This window comes from Hoplias malabaricus, chromosome X2 (assembly GCF_029633855.1).
Source record: "Hoplias malabaricus isolate fHopMal1 chromosome X2, fHopMal1.hap1, whole genome shotgun sequence".
NCBI lineage: Eukaryota > Metazoa > Chordata > Actinopteri > Characiformes > Erythrinidae > Hoplias > Hoplias malabaricus.
The window spans coordinates 22,142,641-22,148,640 of NC_089819.1; the positions used below are offsets into that span (position 1 = coordinate 22,142,641).

The 6,000-nt window shown below is 37.6% G+C and overlaps 1 protein-coding gene across 6 annotated transcripts in view; it reads left to right on the top strand.

The window, feature by feature from the left end:
* LOC136676906 (electrogenic sodium bicarbonate cotransporter 1-like) overlaps positions 1-2,557 on the top strand; it is a 48,752-nt gene extending 46,195 nt beyond the window's left edge. For all 6 annotated transcript variants that reach the window (XM_066654190.1, XM_066654192.1, XM_066654194.1 and 3 more), the window contains one exon: positions 471-2,557. The gene's annotated coding sequence lies outside the window, so the exon portion shown is untranslated. The remainder of the gene's footprint in view (positions 1-470) is intronic.
* The last annotated feature ends 3,443 nt before the right edge of the window (positions 2,558-6,000 follow it).

Here is a 6,000-nt window from a genome sequence, read left to right on the forward strand (position 1 = left end):
AGACAGATCTGTAGTCTGGACAAACTGCTAAGTAGTTTACTGTTATTCCTGCTTTCCACAGTGTGTTATCCTCTCAGTCTCTATATGTGCCCTGTTTTGAGTGGCAGTGTAAAGTGGCACAATGTATGGACAAGCTGCACTGGCAGTGATCCAATAATCTCAGGCTGGTGGTGATAAATACAGGCTTTAAAATGATTATGGAGCTTAGACGTACATTATCACGATCATGGTTCAGATGCCTCTCATAGTCTCAGACGTTGTACACCTGTACTCTTCAACGGGCCGATTTACTACAGCCATCTGCCTTGTAGCTCCACCAACCTGGTGCTCTAGATTGTTTTGATCATTCTCTGATCTAGAGGTCGCAAACACAGTGTGCATGAAGACCGCCACTCCAAGCAAAGCCCAGGGAAAGTGAGGCACCAAAATGCATGTGTATTTTAAATGTCATATTTGTTTTTTTGTCCCAGTCCAGAGAGACTGCCACTAAATGTGCCTCAGATTAGAATAGACATGGACCCAGATGACGATGAAGATGGGTTCTTCTGGAAGAGTCGAGGATCCGAGACGTCAATATAATCCTTCTTGCCCATTCAGCTAATCAGAATTCTGCAGGATCACCCATCACTGTACACAGATTATCTGTGAATTCTCTCGTCCTTTGGAAAGGATGTTTTAAAGGGATGTGAAAAAGGCTTCCCACAGTGCTGTCTGGGACCATGTCAACGAGCACAACGTCTGGACACTTTACTAGAGTCTTCATGGATGCCATTTTGATTCTTCTCCTGATTTCAAGCAAAGAACTCTCAGTAGTCGCTCATTCCTCGCTTACTTCTTCAGAAAGCTGGCTGACCCACCATCACTCCTTACTACTATGCAATTTCTACATTCACTTTTCCTCTGATCAAAAGAAAATGCTGTAGTTACCTTTGTTTTCTTTCTTCTTTTTTAACTAAGTGTGGGGAGAAGACCCCGGCTCCAACCATCACAGCCCATTCGTTCCCTTCCTCACCTGTTGTTTCCTTCATCTTTTTGATATAAGGAATTACTGTAATTGCATTTTCCTGTAGCAGGAAAATAATATATTGATATGTTTTGTTTTATTTTGTAGCTCTACCTCTTGTTTTAGATAACAGGCATTCTGTAAAAAAAATTTTTTATTTGTTCAGCAAGGGATTTTAATGTTTAAACCTTGTCTGTGAGTTTAGTGTACCTCCCGAACAAAAACACTGAAGAAAGAACATGCTATGAAAATGGAGAACAATAATATTTGCAATAATATGTACTATAATAATATATTGTTATACATAGTTGTTCTTAACCTTTTAATATTTTATGGTTTTGATCCTGCGTAGCTTTATGACATTACTACAAGATTACTGTATTATTAATACAGTATTAAGATATATTTTTTGTATTCCTTTTCAAAAATGAAATACATTCAAGTGCAGATTATTGTATTAATAACTAAAGATCCAGCTCTGATTTTTTAAAATAATATTTTGCACTATGGTTGCATTCATTTACTTTCGTAGACATTTTCATGTTGCAGATTTCTGCAACCGATATGTGGTTATCACTGCCCTTATTTTTATCCTGCTTTTTCCAACTAGATCTGTTTGTCGTGCACAAATGACCGAAGTGACTTAACCAAGAACTGCAATAATAGACCTGGAGCTGAAGTAGAATTGTGCAGTGAATTTAGTCCATTGTGTGCATTATTCAAGCGACATCTAGATAAAGATCGAATGTTCATTCATTATTTGAATGTTTGTACATTACTCATTAGCTTTAACGAGTAGTCATCATATAGAACGGTGGATATTGTTGCTATCTCAACAAAACCTTGTATCTTCAGAAAAAAGAACAGGAGTAAATATATTACACATTTAGTTTGAAGCATTTCTATGGATCGATTCCTCTATAAACTTTAAAACTGTAAATGGCAGCTGGGATTTTCAATGTGAAAACAATAATGATTATACAAGGTATTGTTCTGAGAGCTGATTAATATATTTATGGACATGACATGAAATACACACATATGCTAAGTGAGCTCGGTATATCGAGCTTGTTGCAGAGATGGTGAAATGTGAAATCTCCCTGCATGTCCTCATGGCCTGTATGAATGACCCTCAGCCTTTTCCCGCTCTCCGTCCCACTGTTTTTACTCTCTATTCCTATCTTTTTCCAAAAAATAAAAAATAAAAAAATGACCAGATTTTTTAAAATCACCAGTTCTGTACAAATGACACTATAATGATGTTTTTTTTCAGAATCAAGTTGTTTTAACAGTGTATTTGAATGAAATTTTAATTATATTTTTGGGCGCTGTGTAGAGCAAACCGATGAGGAATACTGAAGAATGTCGCAGAGGTGTAAACATGTCGGGGTGAACTAGATTATTTAAACAAATGAAGCTCGTAATAACAGTAGGGTGTTTTAAACAGGTAACATTTAAAAAAATCACAATTTTGTGACTTTTTAGGACATAGTACAGACATGATTATTTTAGAAATTTCTATTTTTCAAAAGAAATAAATAATAAAAAAAATAAACAGACTTTATTAAATTGTGTCTGGAGCATTTTTTTTTTTTAAACTTTTCCCCTCTTTTACATGACATTTTCACGTTATTGTTGTAACTTTAACGCACAGGTGAAATGGAGCTACCTACATTTACTTGAGCATTTTTAAATTGTGCTGCACGGTGGTGCAGCAGGTAGTGTCGCACTCACACAGCTCCAGGGACCTGGAGGTTGTGGGTTTGATTCCCGCTCCCGGTGACTGTCTGTGAGGAGTGTGGTGTGTTCTCCCTGTGTCCGTGTGGGTTTCCTCCGGGTGCTCTGGTTTCCTCCCACAGTCCAAAAACACATGTTAGTAGGTTGATTGGTGACTCAAAAAAAAGTGTCCATAGGTGAATGTGTGTCTGTGTTGCCCTGTGAAGGACTGGCGCCCCCTCCAGGGTGTATTCCCGCCTTGTGCCCAATGATTCCAGGTAGGCTCTGGACCCACTGCGACCCTGAACTGGATAAGTGCTTACAGATAATGAATGAATTTTTAAATTGTGATATTTTATTTCTACTCAGGTTCATCAGTGAGGAAACTATTCTCCTTTTCAGGTTATATTTGTGCATTTTAATCAGTAATGTTCATCACCATTTCCTTTTTGGTGTGTTTAATATTATTCTACATTTACCACATGTTCTGTACTGCTCTATCACATTTGTATTTTATTAGAATATTATAGACCTAGAATGTATTAAAGAATAAGAATAGAACTGAGTTTTAAAATCATCAGCTCCTGTACTGATATAGCCTGGTTTATGTGCATTTTGATCAGTTACTCATCAAATAACTCAATATAATTTTTATATTTTGCCATGCTTAGATTTAATGCAATTATAAATAATAATATCATAAAATAATAACAGTTGTATTACTGTTTTTACTGCTTTGAGATGTAACACCTGCCTTTCAACACAGATGTAAACAAACCTTTGATTTACAAACCACACCCACACACCCACACCCCTCTAGATTTTATGCAGTACAACTGTGCCCTCTAGTGTTCAACATTTGTTTTGAAAATAAATAGAAACATTAAGTGGTGCTTTAAAGGAGTGTACAACAGTCTGCGTCGCTCTGAAGAACCATTTCATTAAGTGAATATTAAATCCTACAGTGAACATATTCATAACAGCTTTCTCTGCAAGCTCCTTGTACCAGCCGTCTCTAATAATGCTCATCAAATAATGTAATAATTTAAATATATTATGCATTCACATATTTAACCCTTCCTGTCCTGCAGCCATTTTAGTCTATGTTTAGGTTTTAGTTCTTGTGAGACCAAATGTCCAGAGAATAAAGTCTTTCTCCAGTAAATCTGACGGTTCAGCAGCAGAAAGCTCAGTAAGGTAATGATTGTGCCGTCTGAGGAAACCCCATAGGCTGAGCACTGACAGAAAGATTAGAGTTAGTAAAATTGCCCTTGACGCCTCATATGACAGCAGTAAGATCAATCTGAATCTGGTTACTTTTCATTTCACCACAATTATTGATCAGTGTGGTTTTCCCTTTATTCCCACGGAACCCCGTTTTCATCCATTTAAATGTTTACACACACACACACTTTCATTTTAATAATTTTTCTCAATTTATCAAAGCTCGCGGTGATATAATAAGTGTTTTATTATAGTGACTTTTATTGAAAATATATCATAAATAATAATAAATTGAAACAGATACAACCATTTTAATTGAACGTTCTTCTGCTGCTTTTATTGTTATAACACATTTGTGGCTCTATGCTTGTTTTTGGTTATTTTTTTAGAGTGATAATGATCAGTGCACCCTTTCATAGTATTTTATTTTTTTACCAAAACCCAAATATAGCAGTAGATATTGGAGTAGAGTATTGAACTTAATTAAACAAGCAAAAATTCTCTGTCTGCTCCTTGTCTTTCTCTTTTCTCCATCGTGCTCTACTCACAGTGGTTATTACACAATACACATAACGATCATCTTTAAAATAAACAGCGATCATTTAAGCCAGTGATTGTGGACAATGGAAAGGTTGTATTACTAACCACAACAGCTTTCTGATATAAACAGTTCAACAGCACTCTCATATGAACAATATTTAACAGAACTAATCGCTATGTGTTTTGCTTCATCTTCAGTTGCTATGTATTTACCTCAGACTAGTGTCGTTTAACACAGCGGGAGATAAACAAGAGATAAAAGAGTCCGTTCATAGATAAACACTACAATTCCCTACAGTTTAATAAACTGCCAATTGCTCCTTAAACAAAGGAAACATTTAAGTACATTTTCCTTCTTAATATTTGTACCAATAATCATTCATTCATTATCTGTAACCCTTATCCAGTTCAGGGTCGCGGTGGGTCCAGAGCCTACCTGGAATCATTGGGCACAAGGCGGGAATACACCCTGGAGGGGACGCTAGTCCTTAACAGGGAAACACACACACTCACTGATACTTGAGTCACCAATCCTCCTACCAATGTGTGTTTTTGGAGCATGGGAGGAAGCCGTAGCACCCGGAGGAAACCCACGCAGACACAGGGAGAACACACCAAACTCCTCGATGTTAAGTAAAACCCTGTTTGCTCCTCTGCTGATTCCGCAATATTCGGAAATCCCCACAGGACACAATTAACCATGGAATATCTCAGCTGGTGAAGGATAGTCCTGTTTCTCGGAGAAGAAGGACGCATTTGTCGGCCGCATATGAAGGAGCTGTCACTACCACACCATGCTTGTGTACAATTTACTGATAGGTACGATATGCTACTAATTTCTTCTTCGAGTAAAACTGTAAAGAGACACTGCCCTCTTTGGTTGAAAGCCATGTGTGTCCCACATCGTTATCTGTAATATTTTGTCCAATCAGACCTCAACACGGATATTGTCAGTTGTAAATAATAACACTTTGCAGGTGCTCCAGTTGTTTAAATCTGGAAAGGATAGTGAGGAAAGGTGTGGTCCGTGGTGAGCCTACCTGGAATCAATGGATGCAAGGAATACACGCTGGAGGGGGCGCCAGTCCTTCACAAGAAAAGACTGTTGGAGGAAGCCGGAGCACCGGGAGGAAACCCACGTGGACACGGGGAGAACACACCAAACTCCTCACAGACAGTCACCTGGAGCGGGACTCGAACCCAAAACCTCCAGGTCCCTTGAGCTGTGTGACTGTGACACTAACCTGCTGCACCACTCTGCCCTCCTTTATTTATTTATATATTTTTATTTTTATTTTTAAAATAAAATTACTACTGTTATTTTTACTACCACACAGCAGCTGCCATAAAATGACAGAACATTTATAATTATATGTTACATTTTATTTGTACGCCTGATAGATGACATGTTGGATTATTCTGTGTTATTATAATAAAATGGCAGGCGTGTGATGTGTGGATGGAGGTTGCCTGTCATTAGATCATACTTTTATCCAAGTGTTGCCCCTTTAGGGCAA